General features: G+C 42.9%; 1 long non-coding RNA gene across 1 annotated transcript in view; it reads left to right on the forward strand.

Moving 5' to 3' along the window:
- Positions 1–5,372: 5,372 nt before the first annotated feature.
- The window catches only part of LOC139278825 (uncharacterized), a 44,674-nt gene continuing 35,092 nt past the window's right edge, over positions 5,373–14,954 (forward strand). Inside the window, exon 1 of the long non-coding RNA XR_011596354.1 lies at positions 5,373–5,498. This is a non-coding gene — a long non-coding RNA (uncharacterized lncRNA). The remainder of the gene's footprint in view (positions 5,499–14,954) is intronic.

The following is a 14,954-nucleotide window of genomic DNA, read 5'->3' on the forward strand; positions in this document are numbered from 1 at the left end:
TATGAGATCCCCTCTTATCCTTCTGAACTCCAGTATATAAAGACACAGTCGATCCAGTCTCTCCTCATATGTCAGTCTGGTGAACTTTTGCTGCACTCCTTCAATTGCAAGGATGTCCTTCCTCAAATTAGGAGACCAAAACTGAATACAGTATTCCAGATGAGGCCTCACCAAGGCCCTGTACAGCTGCAGTAAGACCTCCTTGCTCCTATACTCAAATCCCCTAGCTATGAAGGCCAACATACCATTTGCCTTCTTCACCACTTGCTGTACCTGCATGCCAACTTTCAATGACTGATGAACCATGACTCCCAGGTCTCGTTGCACCTCCCGTTTTCCTAATCTGCCGCCATTCAGATAATATTCTGCCTTCGTGTTTTTGTCCCCAAAGTGGATAACCTCACATTTATCCACATTATACTGCATCTGCCATGCATTTGCCCCCTCACCTAACCTGTCCAAGTCACCCTGCAGCCTTTTAGCGTCCTCCTCACAGCTCACACTGCCACCCAGTTTAGTGTCATCTACAAACTTGGAGATATTACACTCAATTTCTTCATCTAAATCATTAATGTATATTGTAAAGAGCTGGAGTCCCAGCACTGAGCCCTGCGGCACCCCACTAGTCACTGCCTGCCATTCTGAAAAGGGCCCGTTTATCCCGACTTTCTGCTTCCTGTCTGCCAACCAGTTCTCTATCCATGTCAGTACATTACCCCCAATACCATGTGCTTTAATTTTGCACACCAATCTCTTGTGTGGGACCTTGTCAATAGCCTTTTGAAAGTCCAAATACACCACATCCACTGGTTCTCCTTTGTCCATTGTGCTAGTTACATCCTCAAAAAATTCCAGAAGATTTGTCAAGCATGATTTCCCTTTCATAAATCCATGCTGACTTGGACCGATACCTGTCACTGCTTTCCAAATGTGCTGCTATTTCATCTTTAATAATTGATTCCAATATTTTCCCCACTACTGATGTCAGGCTAACCAGTCTATAATTACCCGTTTTTCTCTCCCTCCTTTTTTAAAAAGTGGTGTTACATTAGCTACCCTCCAGTCCATAGGAACTGATCCAGAGTCGATAGACTGTTGGAAAATGATCACCAATGCATCCATTATTTCTATGGCCACTTCCTTAAGTACTCTGGGATGCAGACTATCACGCCCCAGGGATTTATCGACCTTCAATCCCATCAATTTCCCTAACACAATTTCCCGCCTAATAAGGATATCCTTCAGTTCCTCCTTCTCACTAGACCCTCGGTCCCCTCGTACTTCCGGAAGGTTATTTGTGTCTTCCTTCGTGAAGACAGAACCAAAGTATTTGTTCAACTGGTCTGCCATTTCATTGTTTTCCATTATTAATTCACCTGAATCTGACTGCAAGGGACCTACGTTTGTCTTCATTAATCTTTTTCTCTTCACATAGCTATAGAAGCTTAAACGGGTTGCACGAGTCCAACCTCTGGTTTATGGGGTATTTTACAGTTCAGTGAAAGAAAATTCCCTATTTGCACAAAGTAAAGCAACAAGCAACAGCCGCCATTAAAACCTCTTTCCCAAATATCACAGTAATTTTTTATTAAACTGACATTTAATGGCTTGGCCCAGACTATCAGGCTGTAACATAACAGCCTTTTTGTTTAGCTTAGACAGACTGATTATTGTAATTGTTCCCAAGTACTGTCCTTTAAAACAGCTAATACTCTACTTTTTTATGCTTTACCCTCTCCCAGAGAAAACTGGAAGGACAAACCCTGCTTCATAAATCTCTTTTATATCATCCAGTATGCTGGCCTCATAAATTGACTTAATCGCTCCTGAGCACATTGAGTGCTTTTTTTACTGCTCTTACTTAATCCAGATTAACAAGTTTAATGAACTCATATTCTTTCATGGCTGCACCCTTGACCTAGCCATTTCTCACAGACATAAGTAAAATATAGGTGCTGATAATGGGATGTTGTATTCCCATAGCACTAGTCAGAGATAAGATCAGTGCTTGCTATATGTCCATTGTAACCAACATGTCATAATGCAGGCATGTACTAGTTTATTAAGCCCCTCCAAATGATGCAAATGATCTAATAATGCTTTTGCAGCACTTGAACAGTGCTGTCGATACACAGGGATACAAATGGCCACTGCATTTTTGGTCCATTCAGCCATATTGGGTGCTTTTTTTTAAAGGAGAGTCTACTTAGTAAAGGCAATGAAGCGTTTGTTGATCCAGAAATACAATGGCTTATCTGCTGATTTTTCGTTTTTTTGCTTTCAGTATTGAAGCATTTGAGACCTTCTTAAACCTGCACTCCTCAGGCTGCGTGCCACGGGAACAGTCATGGTTCGCAGCCTAAAGAAACAATAAAGCATAGGTCCTGATTAATTGACTGATTGGGGACTTTTTGCAGTATAGCTAGGCTAAAGTATCTAAAGTTATTGTAGTTTACTGCACTCTAAACAACATTTCCCTGCAAAGAGATGTTGGCATTAACAGGTAGAAGAGCACCAGCCTCACCTTGTGGCAGAAGAATATCCAAACCAGGAGCCAGATAAGTTGTCTGTGCCACCTTTTGTTCTTTCAGTGAGAGTCTTCAGGCAGAGTGTAATAGGTGAAGGGGCAAAGTTTCCGCTTTGGGCGCAATCGGCAATTTGAGCACAAACTGCGCTAGTTTTCCAAATTGATTTTATGATTTCCGCTCAAACTCACTTGTATAATCACAAACGTAAAATCTTACATGAACCAGCACAATAAGCATTGTCTAGACCACCACCTTTGAGTAAAGCAATTTTTAAAAACTGAAAATTATTTTTAAAAATCTATACAGAACCATTTACTAGATTCATTGGTGCACACTAGTCAATTTCTTAGTAAATTAAACAAAAAAAAATGTAATACCTATTAGTTCTCTTGCGCCTAAAACACCAGCTTAACTTTAAGAGCCTTCTCAAAAGGCCACAAACGGGTGCAATTAGCAGAAACTTGGTGATTAATTCAATCTGAGGGCATGGCCAGTTTTGTGGGCGGGCCAGTTTCTAGCGTGATTCTTTTTAAAAGAACAGGTAAACTCAATTTTTGCTAAACGTAACTCGTGCTTGAAATTCCGTGATCTTTTGCATTGGTTTGGCTGATTTTGGGCGAATTGCGCTGGAAATATCAGCATAACCCAATGGAAACTCTGCCCAGATAACTTTAGTTAAGTGCTTGCAAGATCAAATTGTCAGCAGCACAAAACCCTGGCCAAAACTGTAGTTGCTACCCCTGCTTATAGCCTTACATCAAGATCCATAATTGCAATAGCTTTTCTTCCAGCTACCTTATTGTGTCTTATCCCAAATGAGCATCAGAGTTACCAGCAGTGAACTCAAATTTTATTAACCCTTATAATATGTGCCCCAGGTGTGTTTAACCTTAGTACTTCCTTTTTGTGAAAGTGTATGGTGTATCTTCTACTTCCTAACCATGTAGTTTTACCCTAGTGGGAGGAAAAAGTTAGGTGGAGGACTGCTGGGTGATAATTCGGCACTACGAATTATAGTCTCATTTAAAGGCTACAAGACCATCTTTTATAGCAAATAAAGCTTCAGCAAGTGGTATTTTCTTCGGCTGAGATAAAGGTACATTGCTGAGAGGGGGTAAAATGAGCTTTGCTAACCATCAACTGTGGGTTGTACACGACCTGGTAGTGCTCGATACTAACATTGGGTATCAAAATGGAAAATGTTCCATTCAATAGCAATGACACCTGTCGATGAGGTACTGCTTTTTCCTTATTGCTTCTCCAATATATTATTCAAAATTTGGGATTTCATTATATGGGCTCTGCTGACCAGACTCTACCTTATAGGCAAACAAAACACAATAGGAATATAAGCCATCCTGGACTGCTGTTTGTAGATGTGGTTGACTCAAAAAGACAAAGAGTCGGTATCTTGTGATTTTTTTTGTTTGTTTTATTCCTCTTCTCTTCTGATGGCACTGAATGTTGCTGGGGTAAAGTTCCCTGGGCTCCTCTAGCACCTCACTCAAGTATTCATGTTTCATGTGTGAGCCTAAACAGGTAAGCTAATCAACTGTGGAGTATATTACAGTGAATCCTAATCTCGTTCACAGCCAATATACTGTCTATACCAGTTTACATTAATTATAGTCTAAGCAAATCTTTATGTTTACTCTTTTATCATTGTAACATTCCCTGAAAATTCAGTATTCTATACATTGTTCTACAGATTGAAACTATTTGAAGTATCTAACCTGACACAGCATATCAAACTTGGCAAATATATAATGTAGAAACAAAATACAGCTTTTCGAAATGTTCCATATTTCAACATATCAATTTTATTTTCTTGCTGGTCCATATTAAAAAGATCACTGATGTTAACTTCATGACAGAGACTGGCTGTAAAGATAGAATACTACCAAAAGGATGAGTGGCAGTGCACTGAATGAAGAAAATGCTTGCAATAATTGTCAGCAGCAGTGTTTTAGTATCATTTTGGGAATGAAATTTCTCTTGCTGATAAATGTTACCCAAAAATAGATGTGAATACAGAATTCAATGGTAATTTCTTGTGAGAACAAGGTTCAAAATGCCAGTATATTGTACAAAGAGGTTAAACAATTTTCTTCAAATAAACTATTGTAGTTGTAGTTGGCTCAAAGCTTGGACAATAGCTAAAAACCTCTTTCTTCGTCCCAAAATTTTGTTTGCTGTTATAGCGAACGCTGACTTTTTAAACCGTGTTATTTGTCCCTTGTGTGTTTTTCCAAATTATTTATTTCATAAACAAACAACCATCACAGAGTCAGGGCGAGTTCATGATATTATCCTGTAAATTGATCTTTTTTCATGAAAAGGACTTGAATTTCATCTCACAAAATCATTTAACAGAAAGAAAAATATACAGAGGATGGTGGATAACTGTTGCTGAATGACAAGGCAGAAACTCAACTGAGGGATTCGTACAATAGGGTTAGGATGGAATAGTTTATGTTCATTACTTGAATCTTGAAATTGCATTACTGCTCTAAATGCAACGTGCAGTCTGCTGCAGGAGGAAACCTGTATTTTTAACAATTTGAAATGCAGACCTACAAAATGCTATGCTGTTGCTCATGGATGGTCTGAGGCCTGTGCTGGGGAGGAAACCAGTCAGACAAGCTGAGCTAAGAGGTTGAGTCTGAGTGGACTGGAAACTTGGTGTACAGCTCTCCTCAGAAGGGAGGCAAGATTCAGGTTTGACAGAGCAGAAAGACTAAGAGATTTGAGAACTAGCTTCACAGGAGGAACACAAAGGGAAAAGAGAAAAATGGGAGCAATAATTTTTAAATGGCTACCTTATGGTGTCTTGCAGGCTCGATTGGTTCATGGAATCACTTGGTTAGCCTGGAATGATGTTAGGATCTGATTCATCCATGGTGTCATGTGGTGTCAAAGGAATCAACAACATTTCAAGCTCATTACAGCCATAGACATGCAATATAAAAGGTACACAGAATTAAGATTTTTAATGATATACCCAGATGATTTTCTCTTAATATATTTTCTTGCTGTTTAATGGTCCCGTCTTTCAGATGAGATGTTAAACCATGACCCTGTCTGCTCTCTCAGGTGGACCTGAAAGATCCCAAGCCACTATTTCGAAGAACAGGGGAGTTATCCTCGGTGTCCTGGCCAATATTTATCTCTCAATGAATATATTTAAAAAAAAATTATCTGGTCATTATCACACTGCCATGTTTTCTACATTGTTCCTCGTGTTCCATCTTAGTCAACAGCTTTTGGAGGTTTCCAGAGGTAAAGTCTGATTGGAATACTTAAATGGAAAGCAAATAAAGTCAATATTGCCTACGCAGAAATGCTGAACTTGCCTATTAATCAACGGTGCTCTGAACGGCAAACCTTAAATTTCACTGTGGGGCACCCAACTGATACATAAAGCTACATCATACATCAACCAGCAGGAAAATAGATGGCTTCATAAGAAGAAAAGAACATATATGTGCTATAACTCATTGGACACTTTGCATTTATTAATCCCAGGACATTTTTCTTTAGTTGCAACTAGACTTTTTTCTCAAGCGGAGACACTCTAGAAATATTGCTGTATGCCTTAATTTTCTTTTATCAATGAGGCAGTTGTTACACTAATGTATTAATGGATTATGATGGAAGTACCTCTAAAACTATAGAAACGTAGGAACAAGAGTTGATCAATCTGCCCTTCGAGCCTGTCCTGCCATTCAATTAGATTATGGCTGATCCGTACCTCAACTCCGTTTACCTGCCTTTGTTCATATTCCTTGTGTGATATGTCCTTATGACATCACTAAAAACACACTCACACAAGATGGCTCTTAACAGAAAACTGTCATCATGTGACTTTGCCACATGACCATTTCTTTATTTACATCAGTAGTTGCATTACCACAGTAGTCCACTAGGTGGACCTCTCTATTACACTTCTCCCTCCTTATTAAAGAAATAATTATAACAAAATAATCATCTTACATAACATGCATGGTTGTGCACAACAAAAGATTTATTGGACTTATTTTTCCATATTTGCAATTCAAACTTAACCACTGGTTGTATGTTTCGAAGAGGATATCTTTTCTCTTGAACAGAACTTTTCATCTTGGCGTCGAACTTAGACTCATTCTAGGCTGGGCCTGAGAGTTTTTCTCCAAGGGCAACCCTTGCTCTATATTTGGACTCTTTACAACTTCAGACCATTTGTCTGCCTGACTCAGACTCACACTTAAATGCTGACTTTCTCTTGGACTTATTTCTAGTACATCTGATGTTGGATTTGCTACTGGTACTCTACTTGTAACAAGACTATCTGACTCATCAGAAATAATTGAATCATTCCAACTTTCAACTCCTTCCACATCTGTAGATAAAATATGATCAATGTGAACAAACCTAACCTTTCCACGATCAAACATCTTGACTAAATATGTGCGAGGACCACATATCTTCACTACTTTTACTGGTAACCACTTCAACCATTTATGATGATGGTTCTTCACTCTAACATTCTGATTCAATTTCACACTTCTCTTTCTTACTCTACCTCTATCATGATTTCCTTTCTTTCTTAATTGTGTCTCTTCTACTGACTGTGCCAAGTTTGGCTTTAACAACAAGAACCTGGTTCATGGCAATTGTTTGAAAAACAACTCTGCTGGTGTTCTACCAGTAGTTGTTTGAGAAGTATTAGGATAAGAAATCAGAAAATTTGCTAGTTTGTGGTCCAATGACAACTGCTGTTCCTTTGGATTTGGATCTAACATTTGCTTGATGAGGGCACATTTTGTACTGAGCATTCTGCTGCACCATTTGAAGCATGGTGGTATAGCGGAACTTTGGTATGTTGCCCATCGTTTCTGCTCATGAACTGTGCAAATTCTTCCAAACAAAATTGCGGCCCATTATCAGACAATTTCTTCTGGGAGGCCAAATAAAGAAAAGAATCTTCGCAAATTGTCTACTGTTTTACTTGATATTATTTTCCATACCGGAAACATCTCTACCCACTTCGAATAGCTATCAATCACAATGAACAAATTGTTGTCCTTCTAACTCAGCAAAATCTACATTTAACCTTTGTCACACCCTGGGAAGCCATTTCCATGGCTATAATTGTACTGAAGGTGGTTTCTTGCTTACCGATTGACATGTTGTATACTGACGAACAATGTATTCCATCTCTCTATCTAAACTTGCCCTCCATAAGTAACTGCGTGCAAAACTCTAAGTAAAGCATATTCCCAGATGCTGGTCATGAAGATATCCTAACTATTTGGACCTGAACTTATTTGGGATAATTACTCTCACACCTCACGATACAATCTGTATCCACTGATAATTCATTCCTCTGAACGAAGTATGGATATATATCTTTCTCTGATACCTGGTTTGGCCATCCATTTGCGATGTAATCATACACCTTTGACATAACTGGGTCATGTTTGGTTACTCTTCAGCTGTGACTGGCAGTTCATCAATGTATGAAAAATAGAACACTTCTTCCTTATTGGGTGTAACTTGTGATGGGGATGGCAACCTGGACATAGCATCAGCATGACTATCTGACTTAGGTATAACAACAATAGGTGTAGCCCAATTACTTAGATCTACCTTAGAGATAATGTTCTCAGTTGCTAGTCTTTTGAGTTCTTGCTCAACTTTCTCCTTGAGTGCATATGGTAGGAGACGTGGCTTGCAGTAAACTGGTCTTGCATCCTTCTGCGCTCTGCCACTTGCCTTGAACATCTTCGGATACTGCTTGATGACATCAACTTTCGATGAAAATGTCATTTCCACCTGAAAAATCTCTTTGGGCTGGATTTTCCTTTTAAATCGCCCCCGCACGATCCTTAGTGGTGTTCCGGCGGTTGCGTCTTTTTCAACCGCCAGTAAGCCGCTGGTGCGCACTCCCACGGTTTTCGGATGCTCCATGTCGGCGGCGGCAAAGCGTTCCGGGAGCGAAGTGCAGCGGGCAATGTGCGGCAGAGGAGACCTAGCGACTCGGGAATCTTCGGCTCCCAAAATTTGCTACGCACGGCACGCGGCTGTCAAGCTCTGCCCCTCCCACCCCCCCGAGAGGCACTGACGAGAGGCCAGAGACTGCTGACCTGAGATTGCTGTGGGGGGAGTGGGGGGGAAGGGGGAGGAAGAGAGTGAGATCGAAGTGGAGGGGGGGAAGAGATCGCTGTGGGGGAGGGGGAAGAAAGTGAGATCGCTGTGGGGAGGGGTGAGAGAGACTTGGGTGGGGGGAGACTGGGGGGTGAGAGAGACTGGGAGGGAGAGAGACTGGGGGGGAGAGACTGGGGGGGAGAGAGAGATTGGGGGGGGAGAGACTTGGGGGGAGAGACTGGGGGGGGAGAGAAACTGTGGGGGCGAGAGACTGGGGGGGAGAGAGAGGCTGGGGGAGGAAGAGAGATTGTGGGAGGAAGAGAGACTGAGTTGAGGGAGACTGGGGGTGGGGGGGGGGAGAGAGGCTGAGGGGTGGGAGAGAGGTTCGGGGGGTGGAGAGAGACTTGGATTGAGAGAGACTTGGATTGAGAGAGACTGAGGTTGAGAGAGACTGGAGTTGAGAGAGACTGGGGGGGAGGGAAACGGGGGGGAGGGAGACTGGGGGTGAGGGAGACTGGGGGGGGTGAGGGAGACTGGGGGGGGGGTGAGGGAGACTGGGGGGTGAGGGAGACTAATGTGAGTGAGAGAGACTAAAGGAATAAGTAAGGCTTTATTAGACCATTTATATTATTGCCTAACACTAGAAAATACTACAATCCATTTAAAAATACATCAAACTGTGGAGAACTATAAAGATTTGTGTAATATCAAACAAACCCGTCAGATCTGTGTCCATACCGCCCACTTAAGATCCAGTAAGACCTGCTGGTACAAGACAATGTTAAGGTTCGGTGGTAAACGAATCTTAATGATGAAACTTCCATTTTGGGCGGTATTTGATCGGTAATATATGGGCGGACAGTATCGATTACCACCCGGCGGAAATGACTGGAATTTATCACCAGGCGATATCTGGGTGGTAAATGTGTTTTTTCGACGAAACTTGTATTTCTGGGTGGTAACTAGGCAGTAAATGGGGGATTTGAGAGATAACTCTAGCCCATTGCAATCCAGCTTCAGTGATAGCAACCAATTTCTATCTATCATCATCATCATAGGCAGTCCCTCGAAATCGAGGAAGGCTTGCTTCCACTCTAAAAGTGAGTTCTCAGGTGGCTGTACAGTCCAATGAAGGAATTACAATCTCTGTCAGAGGTGAGGCAGCCAGTGGTTGAAGGAAAGGATGGGTGAGAGCCTGGTTTTCCGCATGCTCCTTCCGCTGTGTGCGCTTGATTTCTGCATGCTTTCGGCGACGCGATGCGAGGTGCTCAGCACCCTCCCAGATGCTCTTCCACCATTTTGGGTGGTCTTGGGCCAGGGATTACCAGGTGCTGGTGGGGATGTTGCACTTTATCAAGGAGGCTTTCAGGGTGTCCTTGAAACATTTCCTATGCCCACCTAGGGCTCGTTGCCGTGTAGGAGTTCTGAGTAGAGCGCTTGCTTAGGGAGTCTCGTGTCGGGCATGTGGACAATGTGGAGCTGGTCGAGCGTGGTCAGTGCTTCGATGCTGGGGATGTTGGCCTGAGCAAGAACACTGACTTTGGTGTGTCTATCCTCCCAGTGGATTTGCAGGATCTTGCGGAGATAGCGTTGGTGGTACTTCTCCAGCGTTTTGAGATGGCTGTTGTATATGCGGAGGAACTTCTTCACCCAGAGAGTGGTGAACCTGTGGAATTCTCTACCACAGAAAGTTGTTGAGGCCAATTCACTAAATATATTCAAAAAGGAGTTAGATGAGGTCCTTACTGCTAGGGGGATCAAGGGGTATGGCGAGAAAGCAGGAATGGGGTACTGAAGTTGAATGTTCAGCCATGAACTCATTGAATGGCGGTGCAGGCTAGAAGGGCCGAATGGCCTACTCCTGCACCTATTTTCTATGTTTCTATGTTTCTATGGTCCACATCTCTGAGCCATATAGGAGGGCAGGTATCACTACAGCACTGTAGACCATAAGCTTGGTGTCAGATTTGATGTCCTGGTCTTCAAACACTCTCTTCCTCAGAGGATCGAAGGCTGCGCTGGCACACTAGAAGCATTGTTGGACCTCGTCATCAATGTCTGCCCTTGCTAATAGTAGGCTCCCATGGTATGGAAAATGGCCCACGTGGATTTTGATGACGGGGGGGTGGTCAGTGCTGTGTGGCAGGGTCAGGTTGGTGGAGGATCTTTGTCTTATGGATGTTTAGTGTAAGGCCTATGCTTTTGTACGCCTTGGTGAAGGTGTTGATAATGGCTTGGAGTTCGGCCTCTGAGTGTGCGCAGATACAAGCATCATCCGCGTACTGCAGTTCAATGACAGAGGATGGGACGGCCTTGGATCTAGCCTGGAGGTGGTGAAGGTTGAACAGGTTCCCATTGATTCTATCGTTTAGTTCCACCCCAGCGGGGAGCTTGTTGAGAGTGAGATGGAGCATTGCAGCGAGGAAGATATAAGATAATGAGGGGGCTCGACAAGGTGGATGCAGAGAGGATATTTCCACTCACAGGGGAAACTAAAACTAGGGGACATAGTCTCAGAATAAGGGGCCGCCCATTTAAAACTGAGATGAGAGGAATTTCTTCTTTCGAAGGGTTGTAAATCTATGGAATTCTCCGCCCCAGAGAGCTGTGGAGGCTGGATATTTGAATATATTTAAGGCGGAGATAGACAGATTTTTGAGCGATAAGGGAATAAAGGGTTATGTGGAGCAGGCAGGGAAGTGGAGCTGAGTCCATGATCAGATCAGCCATGACCTTATTAAATGGCAGAGTAGGCTCAAGGGGCCAGGTGGCCTACTCCTGCTCCTATTTCTTATGTTCTTATGTAAGATCAAGAAAAGCATTGGTGCGATGATGCAGCCCTGCTTGACCCCGGTCCGGATGTGGATTGGATCTGTGGAGGATCCATTGGTCAGGATCATGGCTAGCATGTCATTATGGAGCAGGCAGAGGATGGTGACAAACTTTTGGGGGCAGCCAAAACAGAGGAGGCGCTCCATAGTCCCTCATGGTTGACAGTCTCAATGACCTTTGTGAGGTCAAAGAAGGCCATGTACAAGGGTTAATGCTGTTCCCTGCATTTCTCTTGTAGTTGTCGTGCGGTGAAGATCATGTCCATTGTACCCCTTAGTGGACGGAATCCACATTGTGACTCTGGGAGGAGCTCTTCAGTCATGGGGAGAATACAATTGAGGAGGATTCTTGCAATGACTTTCCCAGTGGCCGACAGCAAGGAGATTCCTCTGTAGTTACTGCAGTCGGACTTGTCCCTTTTTTGAAGATGGTCATGATTACAGCATCTCTGAGAGCTCCTGGCATGCTCTCCACCTTCCCGATAAAAGAGATGAGGTCATGCATTCATGACAATAGTGCTTCTCCACCATAGTTTAGTGCCTCGGCAGGGATCAGGGCAGGCTTGTCTCCTGCCAATACTATGAGAGGCAAGCTCTGAAACTGATCCTTTTATTTCACCGATGATACTAATTTGCGGTTTAAAATCATTTATAGCCGCTTTGCATACGCTCCGAAAGTCTCTCGGTCGCAATGGAACTCACCCAAGCGCCCTATTATTCCCATAGGCGCAGCCATCTGGACTCTGGCAACGTCGACGGTACAGTCAAGTGTGCTCGAAATTTACCTTGGATTTTTAACTGTTCTGCAAAACAAAGAAGCTCTCAAAGTCTCTCTGGTGATTGGCAGGAACATCTACCAAGAAAAATTTCAGCTAGAGAATCCAGAAATCCTATCCCCGTTCGCCAATATATCCTTATGACATCACTAACAAACACACTCACACAAGATGGCTCTTAACAGAAAACTGACATCATGTGACTTTGCCACATGACCCTTTTATTATTTACATCAGTCATTGCATTAACACAGTAGTCCACTAGCTGGAGTTCTCTATTACACCTTGATACCCATACATAACAAAAATCTATCTATCTCAGTCTTGAAAATTCTAGTTGACCCAGAATCCACAGCCTTTTGGGGGAGAGTGAATTCTGGATTTCCACTGCCCTTTGCGTGAAAAAGTGCTTCTTGATTTTACTCCTAAATGGCCTCGCCCTATTTTTAAGATTATGTTCTTCCTTTATTTTTAGGGTAGGTGATCAATTAATATGGGCAATCCAAAGACTTTTAAAATAAACATTTGAAGATGTGATTGATTTTTTGGGGAGATGGGAATTTTTGAGAGACAGTGAAATAAATGTTTGTATTTTATTTATTAATTAGCTAGCTTTTAATAAATGTGAAATTTGAGCCCATCAGTAGGCACATTGGACACGTTAGACACATGCTAGGCATAAAATGTTAAATTACATCACTTTAAGTATGTCTACAAAGACACACACAACATCCACTACTCAGAATGATATAGCGCAGAAAGAGGCCAGTTGGCCCATCATATCTGTGCCAGCTCCTTCATAGAGCTATCCAATTAATCCCACTTCCCACCTCTTTCCCCATAGCCCTGTACACATTCTTCCTTCAAGTATTTGTCCAATTCCCGTTTGAATATTATTACAGGTTGAAACATAGAAACATAGAAAATAGGACTAGGCCATTCGGCCCTTCGAGACTGCACCACCATTCATTAAGATCATGGCTGATCATTCACCTCAGTACCCCTTTCCTACTTTCGCTCCATACCCCTTGATCCCTTTAGCCGTAAGGGTCATATCTAACTCCCTCTTGAATATATCCAATGAACTGCCATCAACAACTCTCTGCGGTAGGGAATTCCACAGGTTAACAACTCTCTGAGTGAAGAAGTTTCTCCTCATCTCAGTCCTAAATGGCTTACCCCTTATCCTTAGACTGTGTCCCCTGGTTCTGGACTTCCCCAACATCAGGAACATTCTTCCTGCATCTAACCTGTCCTGTCCTGTCAGAATTATATATATTTCTCTGAGATCCCCTCTCATTCCTCTAAACTCCAGTGAATAAAGGCTCAGTCGATCCAGTCTCTCCTCATATATCAGTCCAGCCTTCCCGGGAATCAGTCTGGTGAACCTTTGCTGCACTCCCTCAATAGCAAGAACGTCCTTCCTCAGATTAGGAGACCAAAACTGAACACAATATTCCAGGTGAGGTCTCACCAAGGCCCTGTACAACTGCAAGTAAGACCTCCCTGCTCCTATACTCAAATCCCCTAGCTATGAAGACCAATATATCATTTGCCTTCTTCACCGCCTGCTGTACCTGCATGCCAACTTTCAATCACTGATGTAACATGACACCCAGGTCTCATTGCAACTCCACTTTTCCTAATCTGCCGCCATTCAGATAATATTCTGCCTTTGTGTTTTTGCCCCCAAAGAGGATAACCTCACATTTATCCATATTATACTGCATCTGCCATGCATTTGCCCCCTCACCTGACCTGTGCAAGTCACCCTGCAGCCTTTTAGCATCCTCCTCACAGCTCACACCGCCACCCAGTTTAGTGCCATCTGCAAACTTGGAGATAATACACTCAATTCCTTCATCTAAATCATTAATGTATATTGTAAAGAGCTAGGGTCCTAGCACTGAGCCCTGCGGCACTCCACTAGTCACTGCCTGCCATTCAGAAAAGGACCCGTTTATCCCGACTCTCTGCTTCCTGTCTGCCAACCAGTTCTCTCTCCACGTCAGTACATTATCCCCAATACCATGTGCTTTAATTTTGCACACCAATCACTTGTGTGGGACCTTGTCAATAGGCTTTTGAAAGTCCAAATGCACCACATCCACTGGTTCTCCTTGTCCACTCTACTAGTTACATTGTCAAAAAATTCGAGAAGATTTGTCAAGCATGATTTCTCTTTCATAAATCCATGCTGACTTGGACCGATCCTGTCACTGCTTTCCAAATGCGCTGCTATTTCATCTTTAATAACTGATTCCAACATTTTCCCCACTACTGATGTCAGGCTAACCAGTCTATAATTACCCGTTTTCTCTCTCCCTCCTTTTTTAAAAAGTGGTGTTACATTAGCTACCCTCCAGTCCATAGGAACTGATCCAGAGTTGATAGACTGTTGGAAAATGATCACCAATGTATCCACTATTTCTAGGGCCACTTCCTTAAGTACTCTGGGATGCAGACTATCAGGCCCTGGGGATTTATTGGCCTTCAATCCCATCAATTTCCCTAACACAATTTCCCACCTAATAAGGATATCCTTCAGTTCTTCCTTCTCATTAGACCCTCAGTCCCCTAGTACTTCCGGAAGGTTATTTGTGTCTTCCTTCGTGAAGACAGAACCAAAGTATTTGTTCAACTGGTCTGCCATTCACACCGGCCCTCGGTGGCCCGATCTCGCCCCGGCCCGA

This window comes from Pristiophorus japonicus, chromosome 13 (genome assembly GCF_044704955.1).
Source record: "Pristiophorus japonicus isolate sPriJap1 chromosome 13, sPriJap1.hap1, whole genome shotgun sequence".
NCBI lineage: Eukaryota > Metazoa > Chordata > Chondrichthyes > Pristiophoridae > Pristiophorus > Pristiophorus japonicus.